This window comes from Ursus maritimus, unplaced genomic scaffold (genome assembly GCF_017311325.1).
Source record: "Ursus maritimus isolate PB19 unplaced genomic scaffold, ASM1731132v1 scaffold_27, whole genome shotgun sequence".
Classification (NCBI taxonomy): domain Eukaryota; kingdom Metazoa; phylum Chordata; class Mammalia; order Carnivora; family Ursidae; genus Ursus; species Ursus maritimus.
The window spans coordinates 38948558-38976358 of NW_024425230.1; the positions used below are offsets into that span (position 1 = coordinate 38948558).

Consider the following 27801-nt stretch of genomic DNA (forward strand, 5'->3'; position numbering starts at 1 on the left):
AACTCTTTCTCATTTGTTTATTCAGTTATTTAGTTATGTAATTATAATCTCATTGGTATTTGTTTTATTCTACATGTTATAACCCAATAGTATTTTTTTATTGCTCAAATTGTTCCAGCTTTGGCCATTAAGAGCCTTTTCAAGTTGGCCTTCACTCTCTTTCGAGCACTTCCTTATATTCTGGTATCATAGGCTATTTCTCACTCATGTTGTATCTTCCCTTGTACCAGTCCTGGAATCAACAGCTTGTCTAAGGAACTCTGATTCTTTTTATTGGAGAATAGAATTTATTTATTTATTTTTAAAGATTTTATTTATTTATTTGACAGAGACAGCGAGAGAGGGAACACAAGCAAGGGGAGTGGGAGAGGGAGAAGCAGGCTTCCCACCAAGCAGGGAGCCCGATGTGGGGCTCGATCCCAGGACCCTGGGATCATGACCTGAGCCAAAGGCAGCCGCTTAACGGCTGAGCCACCCAGGCACCCCGGAGAATAGAATTTAAATGAAGATTTGGATGCCAGGTGTACTCACTGGGGTGTCATTGCCCCTAGGCCCTCAGAGGACAGTGCTAGGAAATATAGGTGTATATACTAACCCTCCCACACATGCAAGTGAGCACACACACATGTTTATTTCTATATTTCTCTTTCTCTATATATTAAAAATGATGAGTTCATATTGATGGCTTCTAGCGTAGTCCACCACCACAAGGTTCATTCTAACCTTTACTCATTTCTTATTGTAACTATTTTCTGATAGTGAAAATCTGGCTCTCGTTATCTGTAGACAATAGATCATATAGATAATAAATAATATCACACTTGTTCACTTTTATAATGCACATCAACTAGTTACTGATTGCTAACCCATTACCCTTATGAGAAACATATTTGCTAATTAGAGTACAGTTTTTTTGTTTGTTTGTTTTGTTTTTTTTGTCTTTAACCTCACGGTATCTAGTCAAAATATTATTTTCCAAAGTTTTTTAGGTTAGTTCTTTTGTTCCCCACTCCTTTGAGTGTTATGTTACTCATTCGTAATGCAGTTTGGTTCTTTTCTTACTCTTTATATTCCATTTTGGGTTGCCCCTCAATCCTGGTTGATTTTGATTCTTTATTTATTTAGGTATATTAAACATTACTATTACTAAACATTACTACATAAAAAGATAGAGTCAGAGAAATGTCACTCCTTATTCCTACTGCCTGATTCCCACCTCCATCCTCTTTACCCAATCTGTTTTCCTTGCCCTTTAGGTAACTAGTCTCTTCAGTTTTTTTGGTTTAGCCTTGTATTATTTTTTGTGCAAATGAACAGATTGTGTTTTGTTATATTCCTTTCTTTTTTTCTTATACAATTTTTTTTTTTTTAAAGATTTTATTTATTTATTTGACAGAGATAGAGACAGCCAGCGAGAGAGGGAACACAAGCAGGGGGAGTGGGAGAGGAAGAAGCAGGCTCATAGCAGAGGAGCCTGATGTGGGGCTCGATCCCGGAACGCCAGGATCATGCCCTGAGCCGAAGGCAGACGCTTAACCACTGTGCCACCCAGGCGCCCCTTTCTTATACAATTTTAATTGAGATACAGTTCACATACCACCAAACTTACACTTCTAAAGTGTACAATTCATTGGTTTTTCGTGTGTTCACAAGGTTGTGCAGCCGTTACCACCATCTAATTCAAAAATATTTTCACCACTCCAAAAAGAAACCCTGTATCTATTAGCAGTCATTTCCCATTCCACCTTCCTTAGCCCTAGTTAATGTTTGTGTGAATTTGTCTATTTTGAACATTTCATGTAAATGGAATCATGTAATATGTTGACTTTTGTGCCTGGCTTCTTTCACTTAGCATGATTTTTTCAGTGTTCATTCATGTAGCACGTATCCATACTCCATTCCTTTTTATGGCTGAGTGATACTCCAGTATATGCATATATCACATTTTATTCATCTATGCCTCATTTCATGGACATTTGGTTTTCCATTTTTTGGCAGTAGTGAATAATACTGCTGTGAACATTCATGAACAAGTTTTTGTGTGGACATATATTTTTAGTTCCTTGGGTATATACCTAGGCATGGAATTGCTGGGTCGTATGATAACTTTGTGTTTAACTTTCTGAGGAACTGCCCAACTGTTTGCTTTTTCCTCTTTTTCTTTTGCACTTTACTTTTTTTACTTACTGGAAATCACTGGATATCCTGGAAGTCACTCCAAATTAGTTCATTCTTCTTAGTAGATATTCCTCATTCTTTTTTATAGCTGTACAACACTCTACTCTGCGGATTTATCCTAATTTATTCAACCGTTCTTTTATGTATGTACATTTAGGTAATTTCCTATATTTTGCAACTATAAAGAGTATTGCAGTAACTGACCTGTGCATATGTATTTTTGTTTTGTTAGAGGTGTATCTTCAAGGTAGATTTCTATAAGTGGGATTGCTAGGTCAAAAGTTGAGCATGCAGGAATCCCTGTATGTCTATAAGTTCTCTTTCTGTGGTTTCACTTGCTGGTGGTCAACAGTGGTCCAGAAGCAGATGATCCTTCTCCTGATGTATAGTCAGAAAGAAGGTCAGTAAGTAGCCTAATGCCACATCACAGCCTAACTCATCACCTCACTTGATCTCATCATGTAGGCATTTTATCATCTCACATCACCATAAGATTGAGTACAGTACAATAAAATGTTTTGAGAGACCACGTTCACATAACTTTTTTTAAAAAGTAGGCTCCACATCCAAAGTGGGGCTTGAACTCACGACCTTGAGATCAAGAGTTTCATGCTCTATCCACTGAGCCAGCCAGCACCCCTCAGATAACTTTTATTATAGTATGTAGTTGACCTTTGGACAACATGGGTTTGAACTGCCTATGTCCACACAGTACTGTAAATGTATTTTCTCTTCCTTATGATTTTCTTAGTAACATTTTCTTTTCTTTAGCTTACTTTATTGTAAGAATACAATATATAATACATATGTCCAAAATATGTGTTAATTGACTGCTTATGTTATCAGTAAGGCTTCTGATCAACAGTAGGCTTTTAGTAGTTAAGTTCTGGAGAGTCGAAAGTTACATGCAGATTTTCAACTGCATGGGGTATTCGTGCCCCCAACCCCTGCATTTTGGTTCAAGGGTCAATTGTATTGTTATAATTATCCTATTTTATTATTGTTGTTAATCTCTTACTCTGCTTAATTTATAAATTAAACCTTATCATAGGTATGTGTAGGAAAAAACATACTATATATAGGATTTGGTACTATCAGGCATCACTGGGGGTCTTGGAACATATCCTCTTTGGATAAGGGGAAACTACTGTATGTAGTTGTGTTAGATATTACAGAAGTGTACTCATTTGCATTCCCACTGATAATGTATGAGAAATCTGTTTTCCCTATAACCTCACCAACAGAGAAGGTGTTGAGGTATTTTTATTTATTTATTTATTGCAAGAGGTGACTGATTTGTAAAAATGCTCTGTAGTCATTTCAGTGACCTGAACCTATTGTGTAGGGGCACTTAATGCCTGTCATTGGCAGGTTCTTATTGCTTGAAAATGAAATAAATTGTCCATTAATATTACACTGATAGTTGTTGTGTGCAAGTGGAATGCATTTCTGATCTAGCCAGGATTGCTCATTGAAACCTTTTGCATTTAGTAGAGTTGCTGCATTGATTCATAGTACCCATGCTCTGAAATACTTGTGGAGTTTACCAAAGGATAACTGAAATTGAAGGAGAATATTCTTTTCTGCAGAGCATGTATGATACAGTCGTTTTGGTTCACATTACATGCTAGTTATTTTGAATAGTACACACAGTAGATATTGAAATCATGGTATGGTAGTTATTTGACCAGTAAGGCTGTATCTGGAACCTTTTATATTTCCATAAGAAAGAAGGTTAATCTTAAGGAAGATGAAATGAAAATTTATAGTTCTGGATTTAGGATAATCTTACCAGAATTTAGTGGGACCAAGATACTAAGGCAAAATGAAAAACATCCCCAGCTTACAAGGTAACAAGTTCTGCTCAGCTGGAAATTTAGGTTCTTTCCCAGAAAAAATACTTTTCAAGTGCTGGGGACACATTAATGAAAAAACAAAGATTCTTTTTTTTTTTTTAATTAACTATGGTTGGCACACGAGGTTACATTAGTTTCAGGTGTAGAACAGGTGATTTGACAGGTCTATACAAAAAACAACAAAATCTTGCACCAGAGGAGCTTACATTCTAGTTTTCTGATGAACTGGTGTTCTTTTTTTTTTTTTTTTTTTTTTTAAAGATTTTTATTTATTTATTTGACAGAGAGAGAGACAGCCAGCGAGAGAGGGAACACAAGCAGGGGGAGTAGGAGAGGAGGAAGCAGGCTCTCAGTGGAGGAGCCCGATGCGGGACTTGATGCGGGACTGGATGCGGGACTGGATGCGGGACTGGATGCGGGGCTGGATGCGGAGCTGGATGCGGGGCTGGATCCCAGGACTCTGGGATTACGCCCTGAGCCGAAGGCAGACGCTTAACGGCTGAGCCACCCAGGCGCCCTTGATGACCAGGTGTTCTTAAGAAAAGATGCTAGGTGCTGATTGTGAATGGAACCAGCAGAGGTCTGTGTAGTCTTAAAATAAAATTAACTTTTGTTGCTATAAAAACCCCAAATGACACTTGATTTTACTGGTTACAAAGAGAAGGCCATGAAAAGTCATAGGGGGGTAACTTACATTGTTCACCAATCTCTTTCTCATTTTAAAGAATTCCTAGTAGTAGTAGTGGTACTATTCCCAGTAGTAGTAGTAGTAGTAGTAGTAGTAGTAGTAGAATAGAATAATAGTAGAGTTTTGTTTTGTTTTTTTCTCTCAGAGGGGGTTTCATGAGAGAACTAAATGCTCTAGGACATTTGGACAGTCACTGTTTGTAAAGAATTAAGTTCTCTCCAGTGCATCTAGAATGGCACTGGGTATGTACCAACCTTGGGAGAATTGTGAAGATATTCACTCCAATATTCACTTCAAGTTCTCTGGTTTAAATGATGAAATTTAATTGAGAAAGGTCATCGTCACTGTAGTCAGATCTGTTTGTTTTTTTTTCCCTTCTAATTCTGCCACTTGCTAGCAGAGTGATGTTGGACAAGCCTTAGTCTTTTAGCTTCCTGATCTATAAAAATGAGAATAATAGTAGTTGCTACATCATAGGGCTAATGTGAGGATTAAACAAATCTTTCCAATCTACATTTATCCATTTTTGTGGCTTTAAAAACTCTCTATGCTGATTGACTTCCACATTTATGTCTTCATCCCAGACCCCTTTCCTGAGGTCCAGTGTTAAAGTTCATCTGCTTATTTCATATTTCATTGACTGTCTAATAGGCATCTCAGACTGAATTTGTACAATAAAGAAGGTATGATTTCTGTCCTCATCATTTCCTCTCAGTCAGCTCTTAGTAAATGGTTGGACCATTCAGCTAGTTACTTGGCCCAAAAGCCTAGGTGTGTCAGTTGTGATTTTTCTCTTTTTTCCATACCCTATAACAAGCCCATCAGCAAAACCTCTTGACTTTATTTTTTGAATAGCTTTCTAATCTGACCATATATATCATCTCTACCTTATAACTTTGGTTTAAACTACCATCATCTCCTGCTTAGATAAGTACAGTAGTCTTTTAACTGGTTTCCCTGCTTTCTCACTTGATCTCTGACAGTCTATTCTCCACTTGTAGCTAGAATGATCTTTTTAACTATCAATCAGGCCACTCCTCTATTTAATACTTTACAGTGACTTCCTTCTGCAATTAAAGTAACAACCAATTTACAAGGCACTACCTGATGTAGTTAATCCCTGCCTACCTCTGTTCATTCCGCTTGTGCTACACTGAATTCCTTATATTCTTTGATCATGACAGGTGCATTCCCAGGGCTGAGTAGTTGTTCTTGCTCAGCTCGGAGTGCTCTTCTCTCAGGTCTTCCTCCCTCACATCATTCAAGTGTTTGCTTAAAGAAGAGTTCTCAGAATTTACCTCTTTAGAGAAATTGTCAGTCATCACACTATAAAAAATAGTGATCATCTCCCCTCCACTCTCCTTGTCTCTTTTTTATTTTTTTGCACTTGTGCTTCCTGAAATTTAATGGCTTACTTGTCTACTTGTTTATTATTTGTCTTCCTCAGTAGAATGTAAACTCCATGAGAGCATGAACCTATATGTCTTACTCATTCCAGTGCTTCTAAAAGTCCTAAAATAAAAAAAGTCTAAAAGTCCTTAAATAAAATCCTATTCAACTAATATTTGGGCAAGACCATTCTACATAGGTGTTGAGGAACTCACTGTGACAGACAGAATTTAGGTGCCACATGTTGTTCTGAATTCTTGAAGAATGTCTCTAGTTCTGTTCTGCCAAAGAGGGGGAATAGATGTTAGAACAATAATTGGTATAAGGACTGGGCATTGATATAGAGGGGTGAATATTAGTGAATCTTTATGCCCTGGAACATGAAGTTTTTCTTGGTAGACCTTGAAACCTAATGATTTTAAGGTGCAAGTTTAGTCTGCAGAACTGTCCAGAGTACAATCAGATAGTGAAATAGTAATGACTTACATTTGTGTGTATGTGTATATTTATGTAGTATATATGGCTTCTAGTTTGCAAAGTACTTTGGTAACGATTTTCTCAGTTGATCTTCATAATACCTCTGTGAGATAGATAGGGTAGATATTCTGATATTTAACAAGCTTCTCCAGAGGAGAGAGGTAGCTTTGAGGAATGAGCCCTTGAATAACCTTTAATTGCTAGACCTTCTTTTATTAGGTTCTCTATTGATAAAGGAAGTTGCTATTTCTTTTTAAAACTGCCAGAGTGTGAGTGGTGGACTTCCACATTTTTTTATTTTTTTAAGGTTTTATTTATTTGAGAGAAAGAGCACTAGTGAGCGGGGTGGGGTGGGGAGAGGGAGAAGTAGACTCCACTGAGCAAGGAGCCCTATCTGGGGCTCAGTCCCAGGACCCAGGGTTTGTGACCTGAGCTGAAGGCAGACGCTTAACTGACTGAGCCATCCAGGTGCCCCTGAACTTTTGCACTGTATGGTGTTAATGGGCTTGATCTCTTAAATATGTGATTAGAAATTGCTTAATCTGGAAACAGAAGATAACATGGCATGATGAATGGGCAAAGGTGGCCTGTTGTAATTGGCATGTTCTTAATGTTATACTGAAAGCCTAGCTGTTTTTAAGAAATATAATTTAGATTAAAACTATAATTCTAATGGCAACACTATTGTCATGTTTTTTAAACTAATATTTTAATGAAAACCTTCTACCAGTTAGGCTGCAGTAATGTTGACTTTTTTTTTTTTTTATTGTATTGTAGATTAGGATAGAGGTAGAGTGTTTTACTTTTTTGAAGTAAAAAAAAAAGTTTGGTAGCTTCTGAAAAGGCTGATGTGAATGTATAGTCGTAGTGAAATGCTGATAAAAGTTCAGTAGGTCCCCTGTTTCCCTTGTTTATTTTGGAAATAGTTTGAATTGCTTTGGTTAACTTAAATTGGTCTGAGATATTAAGAGGGACTTTTCAAAACTCTTAAAGGTACACAGTATAAAGGAATAAATCAGATGCAAATTCACAGAATCACTTCCCTTTAAAGTAGTTGATGATTGACAGAATGTGACTTTGTTTTGCAAAAATCTAAGAAATTGCTGATATTTTGTATTCTTATGTTCTTATATCTTTCAGTTCCAGGGTTATTTTCTTTTTCCCCAGTGCTCTCTTATAACTGCCTCCTTAATCACCACCCCCTCCCTCTTGGTCTGCCATCTGTTGGTTTGGCTCTTTATTTCAGAGTAGGAAGGCAGGAAAGGGTTTTCGTACACAAGATAAAACTAGTTCTTTTGGAGCTCAGTGAGCTGGTGCACTTATGCAATAAGTCTGCTAATGATAAATTCCAGAAGTACCATAGGCCGCTAGAACTGGAAAGATAGTGATGACTTTGCAATATTGTCTGCAAGTTTTTTGTGACTGTTGCTTTATTTAATAAATAAAAACTAAAAAAGTATACTGAAACAATGTATTTTTTTCATAGAAAGCCATAAATTGGTTGGATAGAAACAGGCTTGCAAATAGCAGTCATTATATAAGAGAGTTTAGCATGTTGAGTGTTAGTGAAATTCATGTCAAATGATTTCTTATAATTTTATAAATATAATTTGGTCATGGAAAATTTATATTCACTTATGCCTGACTGTGCATTAATCTATTGTAGGAATATGTAGAGACTATTTACAGTACTAGGCAGGTAATTCAATTCCCAGACAGCATTAAAAAAAAACCAAACCAACCTTTTTATTACAAAGTTTTTAAACATGTTAATATAAAACAGAAAGAATAGTATAAAGAGCTCCCATGTACTCATAATGGAGCTTCAGGAGTTATAGGCAGCCTTGTTTCCTTTGTATTTCTGTTCCCTACCATCCTACCCCCAATCCCTGGACTCTTTTGTACCAAATCCTAAGCATAGACGTGTTTTTAATTTGTAAATTTCAGATATTTCAGTTTGGATTTCTAAGAGTCTCTCTCTTTTCATAAAATAAGCAAAATACCATTATCATACCAAAATAAATTCATAGCAAGTTCTTAGTATCACCAAATATGTAATCAGGTTTCATATTTTTCTGATTATTTTACATACGTACTTGTATGTGTATGTATATATATACGTATGTGTATATATATCTTTTTTTTCCTTAAAGTTTTTTTTTTTGTTAAAAGAGACTCTGTTGTTTGGTCTGGGAAGTTTCCCATAGTCTCATTTTGCTGATTGCATTTCTCTAATGTCATTTAATATGTTATTCTGTCTGCTGATTTCCTGTAAATTGATAGATTTGTCAGAGTTTTGTTCTTATTGTAGGAGTACTTCATAGGAGTGGTTTGTGTTTCAGGAGATACATAAGGTTGTCTTATCTCTTCGGATGTTAGCAGCTATTGATGAGCATTGTTTCAATTTATTAATTCATCAGGGATTGCAGAATAGTGAAGTTCTATTGTTTCGTTTTCATGTATTAAGTGGTGTTATTTTGGATAGTTCTTCAGCAATGTAGATTGTATATTTAGGGCATTGCATTTATGCTCAAACTGATTCTGGGATATGATTGACAAGGTTCTGTGGTGAGATTCCTTTAAGGGAAGAGTACAAGTCTTTATTACTGAAAATTCAGAGACTACTTAGGAAAATTGAATAATTAGAATAATAATTTGTTTAAAGGATGTTTGGCCAATAAATAAGTTAACATGCCATCATGAGATAGTATCTTGTGACTTAGCACGTGTAGCTAGCTGGCCATTGGTGTCTGTTCTTTTTAGAAGTCAGTATTCATATTCAGAAATTTCAAAAGTCATTTGTGCAGGGCAGCAATTACTGGTTTCTTGAGCCAGATTTCTCAGCAAGAATTTGAGAACAGGCCTTGTGTTTGAATTAGATTTTAAACATGTTGAGTTTATATAACAGAATATTTTGTGTTAAAGGTTGTGAAGACCTGGAGCCCCCGCATTTCCTAATGTGGTTCCTTGACAAAAGGGTTTTGGGGTCAAATAAACTTGGTGAACTTTGTGCACTTCACGCTTTCTTGAAATGTAATAGTGCATATTAATATGTAAAAGAAACCTGTTTAACATTAACACAGCCTTTTCCAAATTTATTTGATCTCTGAACCTTTTTTTCCCCTCCTCATAACGTCTTGAAGAACTAGTGGAACAGATTTTCTAAAGGAAACAAATTTTGGGAAATGCTGGCTTAGAGGATTTGAACAAAGAATAAAGAAAAATGGCTGCTGCTGATGAGTGTGTATGACTTCACTACAGTTAGTGGAGACATTTTGATAGGTAAATAAGACATTTTTCAGTGAGAAAAAAGCAAGAGACATATGTTGGTTGCTTGTTTTATCTTAGCCTGTAAGCATTATACTTTTAGAGAAGGAGTATTAGAAAAGAACTTAAGTCATATATAACATTTACTCTGTCAGGCACTGTTTTTACAACTGTTGGACAACTTTATGTATGCACTGATGTGCTGTTGTTACCGATTTTACAGATGAGCAAATTGAGGCACAGAGAGATTAACTAAATTGTTCAAGGTTACATTGCAGAGTTGGTGACACAGCAGACCCTCCTTCTGAACCTAGGCAGTCTGACTCCAGAGTCCATGTGCCTAGTCACTACTCTACATTGCAACATATGGCAGATCATAAAATATAAATCAGATTAAAAGAAGATTTTCACATATGTTTGGAGGGAACAGACATATTTTCTTTCACTTTCAGGCAATCAGAGCCATAACAGAAGAATGTGGAGAGCTGGCTCTCTCCTAGTGAAGATAGAAAACATGGAGACCTGGGAATGATTATCCATAAAAAAGGTATACCTCCTGAAGAGATAGATTAGATGTAGGTAGAAGGCTGAGCTATGAGAACATTGTTAATACCAGAAGGGAATTGGAACTCACTTGATAAGACCCCCTTACTTTATATACGAAATATGAGTTTACATACTTTGTTCATGTGCTTGTAGTAATAATAATAGCTCACTTAGTGTATTGCATTAAAGTACTTTCATATAGATTCTTGTCTGATCCTCTAAACAACTCTGAAAGGGAGGTAGGTACTATATTTTCCACAGCAAGACTGGTTCTTGAATTTAGATTTTCTGCATCTTAAAAGCTGAAGTGTTCTACACTATGTGTGTGTGTGTGTGTGCGCATATATATATATATATATGTGCATATGTATAGACACGTGTATGTATAGACATATATATATATCACATTGCCTCAGTTCTTGATGAATAAAATATACTAATGAATAAGAGTGTGCTTTTGAAATGAGGATTTGGATCATAAAGAAAGCTAGATTTTAATGAGTGGAAATAATTCTCTCCTAAGTGTGAAAGGTAATATATGCAATTATAAAAAAAATAATTTTTTTAGACAGCATTGGGAAATACAAAGCAAAAGGTAAAAACTGTTCAACTATGCAGATTAACCACTGTTAAATTCTAATGTGTAGTTCCCCAGATTTTTTTTCTAGATCTATTTATATGTATAGGGAGTTTTTTTCAAAATTCCATACATATTGTTTTATAACTTGAAATACTATTCTTAAAAGAGACTATCCATAGGTACTTGGTCTTTTGCCTCTACCATAGTAAAGGGGTGCATGCAGGACAACTGGCATAAAATGGTAATATCTTGGGCAGACTGGGATGTATAGTTATACCACACACATACTTTAATAGCTGACCTGTTAGTAAAGGGTGGGTGAATCCTCTGTTTGGGATTAAGTTAACTGAAGGAGGCAATGACTAGTATAAAACTTCATTTTATTGTAGAATTTGGGGAAGAAGACTTATTTTCACATTATAGTGGATCAAAAGATAAGTAACTCAGACCTTAATGTTCGGGTAAGCATTAAGAAGAATAAAGCATGGTTCTTTTGGAGCATTGTATTTATAGGCTCTTTTAGTGTGTATGAGCGGGTGTGTATATACCATCTCTGATTATCTGTACTTTTGGAGTGGTAGGGAGAGGAAAGGAGTCTGTTGTGTTGTGTTGTGGAATAGATTTTTGTACTTGAAGTCAGTTCTTCAGCAAATTTGCTTTCTGTATTATTGACGGCATCTAGTAATTTGCTTTGTTAATCACTCTTTGCCCAAGCAGATTTTGGGGGTGGTCTTATTTTAAAAATACTTTTCTTTTTGAGGATTGGGTTATATTTTATTTACGTCTCTCAATATTTTCTTGTTGGTTCTAAGTTGATGGTAAGGCTCACAATTTTAGCTATGCTAGAAACTTTCCCTCTCTATATAAATTTTAAGGTAAGCTTGTCTAGGGGTGGCTGGCTGGCTCATTTGGTAGAGCATGGGACTCAATCTCGGGTCTTGAGTTTGAGCCCCATATTGGGGAGAGAGATGACATTAAAAAATTAAAAATAAAATCTTAAAAATAATAAGCTTGTCTGTAGTATTGCATTAAATCTGTAGATCAACTTGGAGGAGAACTGATATTTGTATATTTAGTCTTCCAATCTGGGAACATGGTATGTCTCTCCATTTATTGAGATCTCCTTTGATTTCTTTCGTTTGTGTGTCTTGTAATTTTCAGCATTTAGGTCCTTTACATGTTTTGTTAGACTTGAGCCTAGGTATTTCATTAAAAATTTTTTTTTAAAATTTTTAAACAGTATTTATTTGAGAGAGAGAAAGAGAGAGAGAGAGCGAGCACGAGTTGGGGGAAGGGCAGAGAGAGGGAGAAGCAGACTTCCCACTGAGCAGGGAACCCGGTGTGAGCTTGATCCCAGGACCTGAGATCATGACCTGAGCCAAAGGCAGCTGCTTAACTGACTGAGCCACCCAGGCACCCCTCATTAAAAAATTTTTTTCCACTAAAAAATGTTTTAAAAACTTTTTTTTAATCGAAATATATAAATTCATAGAAGTGTATGTATAATAAGCATACAGCTGGGTTAGTTCCACAGGGATGGACTTATTTTCAGGTTCTTCTATTTTCTGTCAACCTGAGAGATTTTTAGGAGGGGGGGAGGGTTGGAGATGAAGGAACAAGACAAGCTTCCTTTCCATTTCCTTCTGAGTCAGGTCTTCATATTGTGACTTCATTGTTTTGTTTATAAGTGAATTCTTTTTTTTTTTTTTAAAGATTTTATTTATTTATTTGACAGAGACAGAGACAGCCAGCGAGAGAGGGAACACAAGCAGGGGGAGTGGGAGAGGAAGAAGAAGGCTCATAGCAGAGGAGCCTGATGTGAGGCTCGACCCCGGAACGCCGGGATCACGTCCTGAGCCGAAGGCAGACGCTTAACCGCTGTGCCACCCAGGCGCCCCTATAAGTGAATTCTTAAGACAGACCACGTTCAGAGAGCTAAGCTCATTTCTTTCTTTCTTTTTTTTTAAGATTTTATTTATTTATTTGACAGAGACAGCAAGAGAGGGAACACAAGAGGGGAAGTGTGAGAGGGAGAAGCAGGCTTCCCACCCAGCAGGCAGCCCAATGCGGGGCTTGATCCCAGGACCCTGGGATCATGACCTGAGCCGAAGGCTGATGCTTAACGGCTGAGCCACCCAGGAGGTGCCCCGCTAAGCTCATTTGTAAATCAGTTTTGTTCTGTGGATTTTCCCTGCTGTAATTTACATCCAGTCATATTGTAATAGAGATTTGCTTAGATGTTTTCTGATACAGGAATTCATGCTGTTTTAAAACAATGAAGACATGGGTTGAAGATTTAAGAGATGGAAAGTTATGCCTTCTCTTTTTTTTTTTTTTGAGCCCAAGCTATTCCCTACCTTTTTGCTTCCTTCTCTGCAGTTTGTATAAAGCACACACTGAAGTAAACTTGTCATCTTGCTGTCTGGCTTTTCTTTTCCTTCTAGGAAAAATAGGCAACTTAGTGTTGATATTTATGGGAGTTTTTTGTCTGCTGCTTTTTGAGTAAGACTTCAAATCTAATTCTTGAATTTATAGAGATGATATCACTGTAATTGCTTAAAGGAAAATGATTTATGTAGCAAGGAAATTAAAAATGAGATTTGCTTACTACAGATACTCCTGGGAATAAATGAATTTATTACATATGCTCCATCAGGAAAGACATGGTTAATTATGGAAAAAATCATACTTATCATTTAACTCTTATGTATACTTTTATTGTAAAAGATAATTTTTTTTCTTTCTTCTTTACATCACTGGGGCTCAGTTTTTCCTGATCAGTTCCTCCCCAAACTTTTATTTTGAAAATTTCTTAAATCTATTGAAAAGTTGAAGAACAGTACAATAAACACCCATATACTTTTTACCTCGTTTCAAAAATTGTAACTTTTTGCTGCAGTTGCTTTTTTCTTTTCTTTAAACACACACACACACACACACACACACACACACACACACACACTCTTTGTTTTAAGTGAGAATAGGTTATAGTCACCAAGATACTTCCCCTGCACACTTCCAGTAAGTCTCTTAAAAATAAGGACATTCTTCACAGCTTCATACCTTTGTCACACCTAAGGAAAATAACACGAACTCATTATCATCTGATATGAGTTTTCTATTTGTTTCCCTCATATCTTTTATAACTTTTTTTTTCTGATCTCAGATGCAATCACATTGATATATTGCTTTTGGGTTTTATTTCTCTTTAGTCTTTTTTAATCTAGAACAATCCTCTGCCTGACATTAACTTTATTGAAGAATCTAGGCCATTTTTCTTATATAATGTCCTACAATCTGAATTTGCTGATTATTTCTTTAAGATTGTATATTCAGGTTAAACATTAATTGCATGAGCACTATATAGATGTTGTGTACTTCTAACATCACCTCAGGAAGCACTTAATGGCATTTTTTTTTTTTCCATTTTAGGTGATGCTAAATTTGAGCACTTGTTTAAGGTGGTGACTACTACAAGACCAATTCATTGTAAATGCACATTTTCCCCCCTTTGTAATTAGTAAGTAATCTAGGGGTGGTATTTTGAGATTGTGTAAAAATCATTTCTTCCACAACCTTTTCCAGTGGTCTTGGCATCCATGGGAAGATTATCCTTACATGGATAATTCTTTTCTTTTTTTAATAAAGAAATTCTTAAACAATATTTGCACATAGTAAGAAACTCACATGGAACAAAGGAGGTAACAGCAAAATGCATGTGTCCCATTCATGTTCTATTTCCACTTTCCAATTTTTTCAGAATTAACTGTTGCCAGTTTCTTTGTTTATCTTTTCAGAAGTTCTAAACCCCTCCGGTCATGCATTGATTCTCTCATTTTTATTTCTTTTTATACGAATGGTAGACACTACAGAGTGTTCTAAATCTTTTTTTATTACATTAAAGTAACATTTATCATTTAAACCATTTGTGAAGTGTACAATTCACTGGCAGTTAAAGTGTTTACAATGTTGTGTACCCATCACTGCTGTCTATATCCAAAACTTCATCATCACCAACAAAAACTCTGCGCCCATTAAATAATAATTCCCTCTTCCTCTCCCCCACAGTCCCTGTACCTTCTTTGGTACTTTATCTGTGAATTTCCTTATCCTTGGTGCCTGACAAAAGAGGAATCATAAATTTGTTCTTCTGTGTCTGGCTTATTTCACTAAATACAATACTTTCAAAGTCTGTCCATGTAACATATATCAAAATTTCATTTCTTTTCATGGCTGGGCAATATTCCAGTGTGTGTGTGTGTGTGTGTGTGTGTATGTATGTATGTGTGTGTGTGTGTATGTATACATCTCTATATAACATGTTTTGTTTATCCATTCATCTGTTGATGGACACTTGGGTTGTTTCTGCCTTTGGGCTACTGTGAATAATGCTGCTTTGGGCATGGGAATATAAATATCTTGAGTTCTTGCTTTTAGTTTCTTTGCATACATACCTAGGAGTGGAATTGCTTGGTCTACATCTTAATGTATTTTTAACTTCATGTATCATGGTTATCATTCCAGTTTAATACATTCCAGATAATTGTAGATCTTCCTCATTTTAATGATTACCTTGATTCCCAGTGTAGGTGTATTCATTTAACCAATTCCGTATCGGTCGACTTGAGGTTGTTTCCCCTTTTGCTTTTTTACCTTTTTTTTCTTTTTGCTATTCTAAACAAGGCTGCAATGAATAGGGTATTCTTAGTTTAAGCAGTGCCTTATTTTTTAATTAAAACTGCAATGTGAAAATGTTGATTGAGCCTAGTCTCATTAAGTATACCTTTTCAGTAGCTTTAAAATTTATCATTTCACAAACCAGATAACGTTATTGCTCTTCTATTTTAGGCCCTCATGTCTCAACTCAAGTTTTAGGGTGTCTATTGTGTCCTGGCTACTCTGTCCTTCTCTTCATTCCCTTAGTATTATCTGTCGCTCCTGCTGGGTAGCTTTGTTATGTAGTGTTGTCATGTTGTATTGTAATTATTCACATATCCTTATCCTCTTCTGGGTTCTGAGTCCTTTAGGAGCCCTGCGCTTTGTGTGTACCAGACCTTCCTACTATAGAGAAATTTGCATATTCTTGTCAAGTTGCTAGTAGTAATAAATTGAAATGCCTTTGTTAAAATTAACATATAGTTACAGAAATGTTTTTAAAATATGCAGATAGGACTGACCTTAGTTCATTAGTGAAGGTGGTAGGAGTACATCCCTTTGTTTTCTTTTTGGATGAAGAGATAAAAAAATTACTTTGAAGCTAGTTAATATTTGGTACTATTAAGCCCTCCCCTCCATATCTTTTGTTATCATTAGAGCTTTCATATAGTCTTCTAAGTTTTTTTTTCTCCTCAAAATCATATTCACATATCCTGAGATTATGTGAGGAGCTAGCCATAGTACCCTTTTCTTTCATTTTAGCTCTGTCTCCATTTTTTATTTAAGGGAGCCTTATAAGAATGAGTTCTTGAATTATAAATTGGATAAATTTACCAAAAGATGTTATGATTGACATGACTTGGGCTTTAGATGCCAGCAGATTGATGGTTCTAAAGAAGGGGGAGGAGGTTTTTTCTATAAACAGTATATGATGAAGACCACTGGCCTTCTCAGGCCTCTCAAAAATCTATTATTGTTGAAGTGTATTGTGGTTCATGGTTCATGGCCTCTAGTCAGCTACAACTTAAAGGTGTCCTGCATATGCTGATTTCTCTTTTTATTTCTGGGCTAATTTTATCTATTTGCATAACAGCTTGTTGAACTTGGCAAGTGGCATAACTTGCTTTACTCTTTTGTCCCCAAAGATTCTTTCATTAAAAAGTGCATTGATCTTCTAAAAACTGCCCAAGGTGGCTAGCAGACATAGTTCGAAATCATTACATTGAAAGCAGAATCATTAAATACATAATTTGCTTATAGCTAGTTACCACACACTTTTTGTAGTAGAACACTGTAGTGTTGTATTTTTGTTTATTGCATTTTGCCAACGAGAGTTACTGTATTTCTAATGTTGTACTAACTTCCATGATGGAATGTGAAAGATGGAACTTGAAATAGTTCAAATTATTTCCCTTTGGGGGATTTGTGGTGAACAGTTAGAGTCTTATACAATGTAATACTAGCGTTTATTTTTACAGTTTTCAAAGTACTTCTATGTAAGAGACATGGAAATTCCAACATGGAAAAAGATAATTTGGATCAAGGTTATTAGAACAGGTGTAATGGTGTGTGTGTGTGCGTGCGGTGGGGGGTGGTGGTGGTGGTGGTAGGATCTGAATTAGTACCTGAAGGGAGTATAGGATTTGTTAGGTAGAGAGGAAAGGTAGGCATTCGAGGGGGCAGCAACGTGACTAATGGTGCCGGGGTAAGGATGAATACATTCCAATTTAGTGATGATAAGGATTGGGGGGAATGCCTGCCTGAGTAGTGCAGAGGGCTGCTGAGGAGCATGGAATGGTTAAGATGATAGGATAGAGGGAACAGTGGATTATAAACCTTGGGAAGCAGAGTGTGGAATTTTAAGCCCAGGGAGCTATATATCACTTAGGGCCCTGGCAGGAGATAATTTTCTTTTCATTCTCTGATTTCCTTCTAATGCCTCTCATTGTCCTAACCCACCTGGCAACCAGGGGAGTTTGGACAGTGTAATCCTAGAGGTCAGCCTCAAAAGGTACAAAGCAGATCATGGGAGGATAGAGATTAAGTTTGTGTGGGGAGACTGGGGTCAAACAGAGAATGCCTAGCCCAGAACCCATTTTAAATTACTGTACATGTGTAAGCAGAGGAATATTATACTGAAAATGCTGTTGTAAGAAGATTTGGTTTACTGGATTTTGAGGGTCCTCTTAAAAAAAAAAACTCTCTCCAGGCAGAGTTTCAACTTATAACAAAAAAAAACAGAAAGCAATCTCTTATTTGATTTATCTTTATAGCCCTCCCCATGGGCTATATACGTAAAAAAAAATTTTGTAGACTCATTAGATCAGAATTCATCTACTACAAAGGGTTCCTGAGTCTCTGCAACAAGAAAGGTAGGATGACGATGGCTTAAAAGGGACAAAAGAAGACAATACCGAGTACCAGTTTTGAAAAGCTTAAGTCTGGTTCTACAGTGAGTGGGTTAGTGGTAATGAAGACAAGTGCACAAATAATAAATCAGGCAGAGGGTACAGATGTTATAATATGTGTAAGCAAAGTATTACGAGAGTTATAAGTGTTAGGAGGAGGAAGTGATGAATTCTGTATTGGTGAATAAAGTGATTAAAACACGAAAGTCTTCATGGAGTTGAAATGACCTTTGAGATAGGCCTTTGAAGGAGAAGTATGGATTGTGACAGGTAAAAATTAGATAGGTGAGGACAGTCAGGTACAAGGAATAGCATGAATAAAAGCACAGAGGTGGGAAGTGTTTGGCTTTTTCAAGAGTGGGATATATTTAGGGGAGTTGTGGAAGATGAAATTGCAAGGCAAGCTTGGTTCCCTCTGGATGGACTTAAGCCCACCACAATGACTTGTATTCAGTTTCATAGGAAGTGGTAGTGCCATTGACTTCTTTATGGGCAGTGATGAATTGGTTAGAACTGAGCTTTAAGATTAATCTAGCAGAAGGAGGTAGATATAGGAGCCCATTACAATTTCCCAGGGCAGGTTATAAAGGCAGGGTGGGGCCAGTGGGAATATTAAAAGAAGGTGGAGAGTAAAGGAAAGGCCTGAGTCAAAGATTACAGGACAGTCTGATTCTGGGTATTTGAGTGATGTAACAGAAGGAGCTGGTTTTATAAGGTTTTGTAGGGAAGGGGGGGGAGCATGAGGAGATAGGAAAGCTGGACTAGATGGTGAAGTTAATTTTGGATATGGTGAATTGAGGGTGGGAAGCATTGACATTGTAATGAGCATCAGACATTTGAAAACATAGACTGCAGAGGTGCCGGCCAGAGGCGTGGATTTGGGAGTATCTGAATAGTGATGAGGAGTTAAGCTTTCGCAAGGAACAGAAAGGGTTGATGTTAAAAAAAACAAAAAACAAAACAAAAAAACCCCCCCACCAAGTATTGCAAAGAAAAAGAGGTTTCAGAACTTTAAGACACTTCAGTGGACAAGAGGAGGCAAGAATATGTAAATTATTGTTATTTGTCTGTCTATTCATCTGTTGATGGACATTTGAATTTCTAATTTTTGGCTATTATGAATAAAGCTGCTTTGGACTTTGAGGTCTAAGTTTTTATGTGGGCATGTGTTTTCATTTTTATGGGCATATCCCTAAGGAGTGGAATTGCTTCATATATAGTAAGTACAGTGTGTTTAGTTTTATAATAAACTGCCAACCAGTTTTCCACTTTACATCACCACCAGCAGTTTATGGGAGTTCTAGTTGCTCCACATCCTCATCCATACTTGATATTGTCTGTTTCTTTAAATTTAGCCACTTTAGTGCATTTGTAATAGTATCACTATAGCTTTAATTTGCATTTTTTTCTAATGATGAGTGTTGAGAATTCTTTTTTATGCTGTTTAGCCACTTATATATCTCTGGTGAAATGTCTGTTCAAATTTTTTGTTTATTTAAAAAATTATGTTTTATTGAGTTGTAAGGGTTCTTTTTATGTATTCACAAGTCCTGTGTTAGATACATGTTTTGCAAATAGTTTCTTTCAGTTTGGAGTTTGCCTTTTCATTTTCTTAACAGTGCTTTTTAAAAGAGCAAAACTTTTTAATTTTTATAGAGTCTATTGTATTGATTTTTTGAGTCCTATTTAAGAAATATTTGCCTAATCCATGGTTACTNNCTCCGCACCGCCCCCACCCAGAGAGAGACTACACACTTGTGCTCCAGAGCTGGGTGGGGTGGAGGGGGGAGAGGGAGAGAGAGAATCTTAAGCAGGCTCCACGCCCAGCATGGAGCCTGAGGTAGGGCTCAATCTCAGGACCCTGGGATTATGACCTGAGCCGAAATCAAGAGTTGGTCACTTAACCCACTGAGCCACACAGGTGCCCCCCTTCTAGAGATTTTTATGGTTTCAGCTCTTATATTTGGGTCTGTGAACCAGTTTGAGTTGATTTTTGTATATGGTGTGAAATTAGGGTTGCGGTTCATTTTTTTCCCATATGTATATCCAGTTGTTCCAGCACCCTTTGTGGAAGGTTATCCTTTCCCCATTAAACTCCCTTGGCACTATAGTTAAAAATTAATGGGCCATATATGTGTGGGTCTGTTTCTGGACTTTTAGTTCTGTTCTGTTGATCTGTTTTGACACCAATACGTATGTCTTGATTACTGTAGCTTTATAACAAGCCTTAAAGTCACATAATGGAAATTCCTCAGTTTTGTTCTCTTTCAAAATTGTTTTGCTATTCTCAGCCCTTTGCGTTTCTATTCTGAAGATTTCTGATAAGGACTGTGAAAATTATTTTGTTGTTACCCAATTGGGATTTAATGACTTAGTGATCTTTAGAGGAATGGCTGGGAGGAATGGATTTTATCATAACAACAGGATTCAGAGTGAACTGAATTGGCACTTGATTGATTCAAACCTTCTGAGGTTTTTAATTTTCTAAAATTTAGAGTGATCCAGAACATGCGAAACCACCATGTCAGTGATAAGCAGCAGCATGATTTAGTGGTTAAGTGGTTGGGTATCAGACTGCTCTGGTTTGAATCCTTACTCTATCAATTACTGGCAGGGTGACCTTGGGCAAACTATGTTTAGCCTCTCTGTGCCTCCATGTCCTTTCCTGCAAATCAGAATAATAAGAATACTTATTTCAGAGTTGTTCTGAGATTAAGATAATACATATAAAGGGTTTAGCACAGTGGTCGGTGTGCTCACTGAATGTTGGCTACTGTTACTGCTGTGTTCACTTAGAGAGTGTTAGAAAGCTTCACAATTTGATGAATTCACTTGTAGGTACTATTTAGTCTACCCCTGTGTTCATCCTTCAGCCTGCTTCATTTATTTCAGTTTTAGAAAGATAGCGGTAGTGCTATTTGGTTTCTTTTCCAGTCCTTTGTTCGTTTTTCCAGCCCCACTTTTCATTGGTGAGTTTGGTAATTTATGTATGTAATTAAATTTGGATTTGTGCATTGGGCCATGAGTGGAAAAAAGAGCAATTGGCTTTTAGTGGTATAAATCATTGCTGTAAATTAAACAAAACAAGACAACAGCAGTTTTTTTTTTCTTTGCCGGTGTTTAGCTGGTTCATCAGGATTGTGAATTGGTGGTTCTTGAATACCAGCGAAAATCCATTAGTTTGATTTGATTTTGTCTAGAGTTCTTTACTTGCTGAATAAGCAGGTCTGCTTCCGGGTTTATTTGACTAGTTCTCATTATTGATGTAGCTAAGCAGTTTGCTAGCAAACTCAGCAAGTCTCTTCTTTTTCTAAGTGTACTCGTTTTGTAAATAGGGATAATAACAACAACAACAAAAAAGCTTTTTCCTTCTTATCAGCTGTTTAATTTTGTGCAGCTAAACATTGAAAGTTTGCATGGTTTAATGAGAACCAAAATTAGTAAGCCTGATGAAGCCCACTAGAAGGGAAGCACTTGGGGCACAGGTGGGGAAAGCTGGATCACAGTGTGCACTTAATTTTCAGTTGCAGAACTTTCCAGATGGGCTGTGTCCCTCCTGCACTTCCTTATTTAATGCTCTTGATATATATCCTTACTGATGTCTTTTTTTAATGAATCTCTAAATTCATAAATTTAGAGCTTCATAAATTAATGGGTGCGGATGTGGCAGAGGAGTGTTGGTGAATGACAAGTTCAGTTTCAGCGTGTTGAATTTAAGATTCCTTTGGAACGTCTTAGTGGGTATATCATGTTAGCAGTGGATGTTCAGGTCTGGAGGCTCAGGAGAGAGAATTTGGACTATACTCATTAGCATATGAGAGGTAGGTGAAAGCCTTGGGAGTAGATAGAATTATTCTAAAAATTATATACAGTGAGAAGAAGAGACTGAAATGGACTGAAGATGGAATTCACGTGGTCTGTCCATGGTACTTCCACAGTTGAAATCAGTTCTTTTAAAGTGCTTCCATTATGTATCAGCTCAGAATAAGATACCTGGGTTTAAACTGGATTCTGTATAAATAGTAAACTACATAGATGCAGATTGCTCATCATAATTCAGCAAATATTTATTAAGTTCCCTCTATGTGCTTTACCTTCGCTAAGCACTGAGGTTGTAAGTATCTTTGCCCTTATGACTTTATAGATTAGTATGAGAGGAGGCTAAACACATAAGCACCCAAATAGTATACCCCAAATCGCAAACTGAAAAATGCTGAGAAGGTAAGTACTGGGTACTGTGTGAGCATTTTAAAAGAGGGACCTGCTCATGTGGGTGCAGTTGGGGGTGGCTTCGCTGAGGAAGCTACTTCAACTAGCAGTTATTGAGTACCCAGTATATCCCTGCACTGCTGTTTAAACTGAGATCTTGTGACTAGACATTAACTGGGTGAAAGAGGGTGGAATGGAGAAGGCAGGCTCTAAGTAGAGGGAACTTTATGTGCAAAAGTCCTGTAATAGAAAGCAAGGAGGGGCGCCTGGGTGGCACAGCGGTTAAGCGTCTGCCTTCGGCTCAGGGCGTGATCCTGGCGTTATGGGATCGAGCCCCACATCAGGCTCCTCTGTTGTGAGCCTGCTTCTTCCTCTCCCACTCCCCTTGCTTGTGTTCCCTCTCTCGCTGGCTGTCTCCATCTCTGTCGAATAAATAAATAAAATCTTTAAAAAAAAAAAAAAAAAAAAGAAAGCAAGGAGCATGATTCCTTCTAGAAATTAAATATCTCAGTTATAGCGTATAGAAGGGAGAGCAGGGAAGAGAGGTCAATTCTTGGCCTTTTCAACCATTGAGAGATTTTGTTCTTTAGAGTAAAACTATTGAAAAGCTTCTGGAAAAATGTTAACATTTTTTCCCTTTTTTTTAAATAATAATTTTTTATTATGTTATGTTAGTCCCCATACAGTATATCTTTAGTTTTTGATGTAGTGAAAACTACAAAACATTGCTGGAAAAAAAACGATGTTGGGAAATATTCTTTCCACTAATGTGTGTGTTTAATTTTTTTTAAACAAAAAGTTAACAAAGTCAGTTTAAAAGGGAAAAAATTATTCATTATATGCAAATAACTTTGTTAAGTTTTTGTTTAAAAAAATTAAACACACACATTAGTGGAAAGAATATTTCCCAACATCGTTTTTTTTCCAGCAATGTTTTGTAGTTTTCATTGTACAAGTTTTCCACGTCCTTGGTTAAGTTAATTCCTCAGTATTTTATTCTTTTTGATGCTATTATAATTGGAATTGTTTTCATAATTTTGTTTTCAAATTGTTCATTATTAGTTATAGAAATGCAACTGGTTTGTGTGTGTGTTTGACTTTGTGTCCTGCTACTTTGCTGAATTCATTTATGAATTCTAACAGGGTTTTTGTTTGTTTTGTTTTTTGGGTTTTTTTGTGGAATTACTAGGGTTTTCTACGTGTAAGCTCTCTGTAAACAGAGACAACTTTACTTCTTTTCTTCTACTTTGGATGCCATTTGTTTACTTTTCGTGCCTAATTACGCTGATTAGAACTTCTAGTACTGCCTTGAGTGGAAGTGGCGAAAGTAGACATCTTTGCCTTGTTCCTGATCTTAGAGGAAAAGCTTTCACTATTGAGTATGGTATTTGCTGTGGGTTTTCATATATGGCTTTTATTATGTTGAGGTAGTTGCCTTCTGTTCCTAGTTTGTTGTTTTTCCCATGAAAATGTTTTGAATTTCATCAGACACATTTTCTGAATCAAGATGAACTTGTGGTTTGTTTTGCCTTCATTTGGTTTCACAGAATCTTGAGCCAGACTTAGGAATAGTTCCTGAAACTTGCCCTCAGAAATTCTCTGACCTCTTCTTGCTTCTCTGCATTTTTAGTCTTGCTTGTGGCTATGCTTGGGAATGTAAGTACTTACTATCATTTTGTAGTATTCTGTTGTTTCATGACCTTCCATCTCCTGCCTTCTCTCAAATTCTGTATTCTTTGCTTTCAAAGTCCCTAGTTTCTCATCAGTCTGACCTCCACTGCTACTTACGGAGGTTGTGATAACTTTCAAGGGCTTTCTGGATCATTGCCTCCTTTGGATACTTGTGGCAAGGAAACATACTATACTTACAATTCAGACACACTTAAGTTCTTCTGCATTTTTTGAAGTTCTTCTACACTTCTTGACTTTAGTTCTACACTTTTACACTTGAGGTTAGGGGCTGGGTATAGATATTATATGAATAATAACTATATCTGTGGTTGGAGATAAAAATAATAGGAATGATAATAGCCACCATTTCCCAAAAATTTATATATCGAAACTGAACCGAGGAGAAAGGTGTGTAGAAGAGGTTGTTTCTCTTGAATTACAGTTTATAATTTAGTTGTACAACTCCTAAATTGAGTTTTAGTCAATCATTGACTGAAGTTAACTTGTCTGAAAGTTACTCTTTTGGTAGCTAATACTATTTAAATGTAGACATTAGTTGTAATTAATTTGTTAATTTAAAAAACACTGTAATATTTTAGGCTGCATGCTAGGGAATTAAAATTGAATAAGACAGAGTCCCCAACCAGGGAAGTGCATTATCTATTAGGGTTAGAGTAAAAAAGCTCTGATTAATTATACTTCAGAGTGAGAGGTATCCTGTTAGAGAATTAGAAAGCCTAGTTTTCAAGTTCTGAAAGGTCTTGCATGGGAGAGGGTGGAAGAATATCAACTGGAAAGTACCTAAATTCCTGATTATAAGGAGGTAGTTGCTGGTGTAAAGCAATTGGCCTTTACATGGTAAGCCAGTAGCCTTTTGAGGCTTGAAACAAGAGCATAACAGATTTGTAGAAAGATGGAGGATGAACCAGAGTTGGGGAGAACCTGGTATCAGGGAGTTGAATAAGGAAGCTACTGTAATGGGTCAGCATAGAGAGTATTTTCAATTAGATGTACAGTTCTGACTCCAATTCCACTTTTGATGTGTGGGTTTTAGACAAAACCAGGCAATTTTTGGACACCATCTGATTGTCCTACAATTCAACTCAATATGACACTGTCTTTGGAGATAGGGTCAGGTCCCACAGGTTAAGGGTTCAGTCCTTGAAGACTGCCACCCCCCCCCATGTTATATTGTCACCTATACTTCTTTTTTTTTTTTTTTTTAAAGATTTTATTTATTTATTTGACAGAGATAGAGACAGCCAGCGAGAGAGGGAACACAAGCAGGGGGAGTGAGAGAGGAAGAAACAGGCTCATAGCGGAGGAGCCTGATGTGGGGCTCGATCCCGTAACGCCGGGATCACGCCCTGAGCCGAAGGCAGACGCTTTAACCGATGTGCCACCCAGGTGCCCCATATTGTCACCTATACTTCTGACCAGCTGGCTGTAGATTGGAGGTTCCAATGACCCCTCTTTGGGTTTGATTAATTTGCTAGAAGGGCTCACAGAACTCAGAGAAACATTTACTTCCTAGGTTACCAGTTTATTATGAAAGGATATAATTCAGGAATAGCTAGATGGAAGAGATGCAGGGGGTAAGGTATGGGGAAAGAGAGTATAGAGCTTCCATGCCCTTTTGGAGCATGACGCTCTCCCTGAGTCTCCACGTGTTCACCAACCTGGAAGCTCTCCATACCCTGTTTTTTAAAGATTTTCTTTTTAAGTAATTTTTGCATCCAAAATGGGGCTTAAACTCACAACCCGTAGATCAAGAGTTGCACGCGCTACTGACTGAGCCAGCTAGTGCCCCCCCCCTTTTTTATGAAGGTTTCATTACAAAGGCATGATTGATTAAATCATTGGCCATTGGTGGTTGAAGTCAATCTTCAGTTCCTTTCCCCTCCCCAGAGGTCAGAGGGTGGGACCGAAAGTTCCTACCCTCTAGTTACAATGGTTGGTTCCACTGGCAACTAGCCCTTATTCTCAGATATTTTCCAAAAGTCACTTAATTAATGTAACAAAAGACACCTTTATTACTCTTATCACAGCAAATTCCAAGGGTTTTAAGGAGCTTTCTGCTACGAATGGGGACAATGGCCAAGTAAATATATATTGCTTATTATAAATCACAGTGTCACAGCTATCATCCTTAGGCACTGATTACAAAGGTGAAGATGGGGGGGCTTGGCAATACCAGACTTCTCCAAAAGAAATTCTTTTTCTCACCCTTGATTCTTACTCACATCCACCCCATACTTAGAATTAATTTTTCAGGGGAGTGATACTATGGGGTTGTGGAAATAGTGCTGGACTTAGACTCTGGAGACTTGTGTTTAAGTCCTGATTCTAATATTCACCTTTTGTGTGATCTTATCAAATGATATAACCCCCCCACCCCAGTTTTTCAAGATCTAATTGTGGATCTAATATGTGGATAAGGGCACTAAAGTAGGACTAAATCCAGTAGTTTCTAATGTAAATTTTTTTAATTTTAAAAATTAGATTGAAATGTAAAATTCACAAGCCTTTACTGAGGACCTATTAGATTTGACATACTTCAATTATCATAAAAAACCGTAAGACAGTAACAACATGAAATAAATATTTAATTTTCTAAAAATTAAATAATTTGGGGACACCTGGTTGGCTTTGTCCTAAGAGCATATGTCTCTTGACCTCAGGGTCGTGAGTTCAAACCCCACATGGGACATAGAGATTACTTAAATAAAACTTAAAAAAAAGAAATAATTTGATGATACTGTAACCTAGTATAGTGTTTGTATTCTTTCCAGAAGTGGGTAGACTAATAAAATCCAAATTTATATGTTATTAAACATTTGGGTTTTATTTTATTTTGGGGCGAGGTTATTTTAGATATAAAGGTCCATAGTATTTTAGAACTGGAAAGGACTTTGGAGATTATTTCCTTTGATTCCCTTATTTTATAGATGAGCCCTTGGGAGTAAGCAGTTTTGCCCAAGGTCAATTCTGGGTATGTAAACTGACTTTAACATTTGAAAATGTTGGTGGATTGAATATGAAGATATAAACTTTGTGAACCTCATATATTTTCTTGGAGTTTCAGGGAAAATGAAAAAATTAAATCAGTTATTAATTATTATACCTTGCCCCAACTGGACAGTTGCTTATAATAAAACTACACCAAAAAGTTGATTGAATCAACAATTTTGCTTTGTTTTTGAACAATTGTAGGATATCAACACTGGAGATACTATAGCTAGTAGGTAATAAAGCTTTGAAACAGATGGTTGGAAAACTAGCTTTTTGTATAATACTGTATGTATTTGAAGAAATAATAACTTTATTTTGTGTCTTAGGGAGAAGATTAATGTATTCTAATTTTTCACATTTAGAGAGGATCTGCTGGTTGTAACTGATGTGAATGGGGCTTACAGCTTGAAAAATTCAGACATCTCAGTTGATATTAGTTTATTAGTGGCTTAACACTGAAGGAACCAGAATTTGTAATTTGAATACCCTGGATGAATTTTTTTTATCCTTTTATTTGCCTGCAACATAATATATTAAAAAAGGAAATAAATAGGATTTATCTAGTAGCTCAAAAGTTTCATTGAAAATGTTCAGTCTGATGCAGTATTTTGTTGTTTGAACCTTTCTCCATTGATGTGAATTATTTCCAAAACACCATCCCCTTATCTTTGGCAACTCTTGCTCTCATGATTCATTTTTCTGTTTTACAGAACACATCATCAGAATATACCCAGAGGTTTTGTTTGTGATATTTATGTGTGATATATATGCAAAATATAAAACTATTTCAGAGTGTCTGAGGTAGCAGGCTGATGAAGATATCAGCTCTAAGGTATTTGTCCTATAACTGTAGATTTCTCTGTG

The 27801-nt window shown here is 36.6% G+C and overlaps 1 protein-coding gene across 1 annotated transcript in view; it reads left to right on the forward strand.

Annotated features, from left to right (window-relative positions):
- Window positions 1-10307: 10307 nt before the first annotated feature.
- Window positions 10308-27801, forward strand: part of HERC1 (HECT and RLD domain containing E3 ubiquitin protein ligase family member 1) — a 166055-nt gene continuing 148561 nt past the window's right edge. The window contains exon 1 of the mRNA XM_040643136.1: window positions 10308-10402. The gene's annotated coding sequence lies outside the window, so the exon portion shown is untranslated. The remainder of the gene's footprint in view (window positions 10403-27801) is intronic.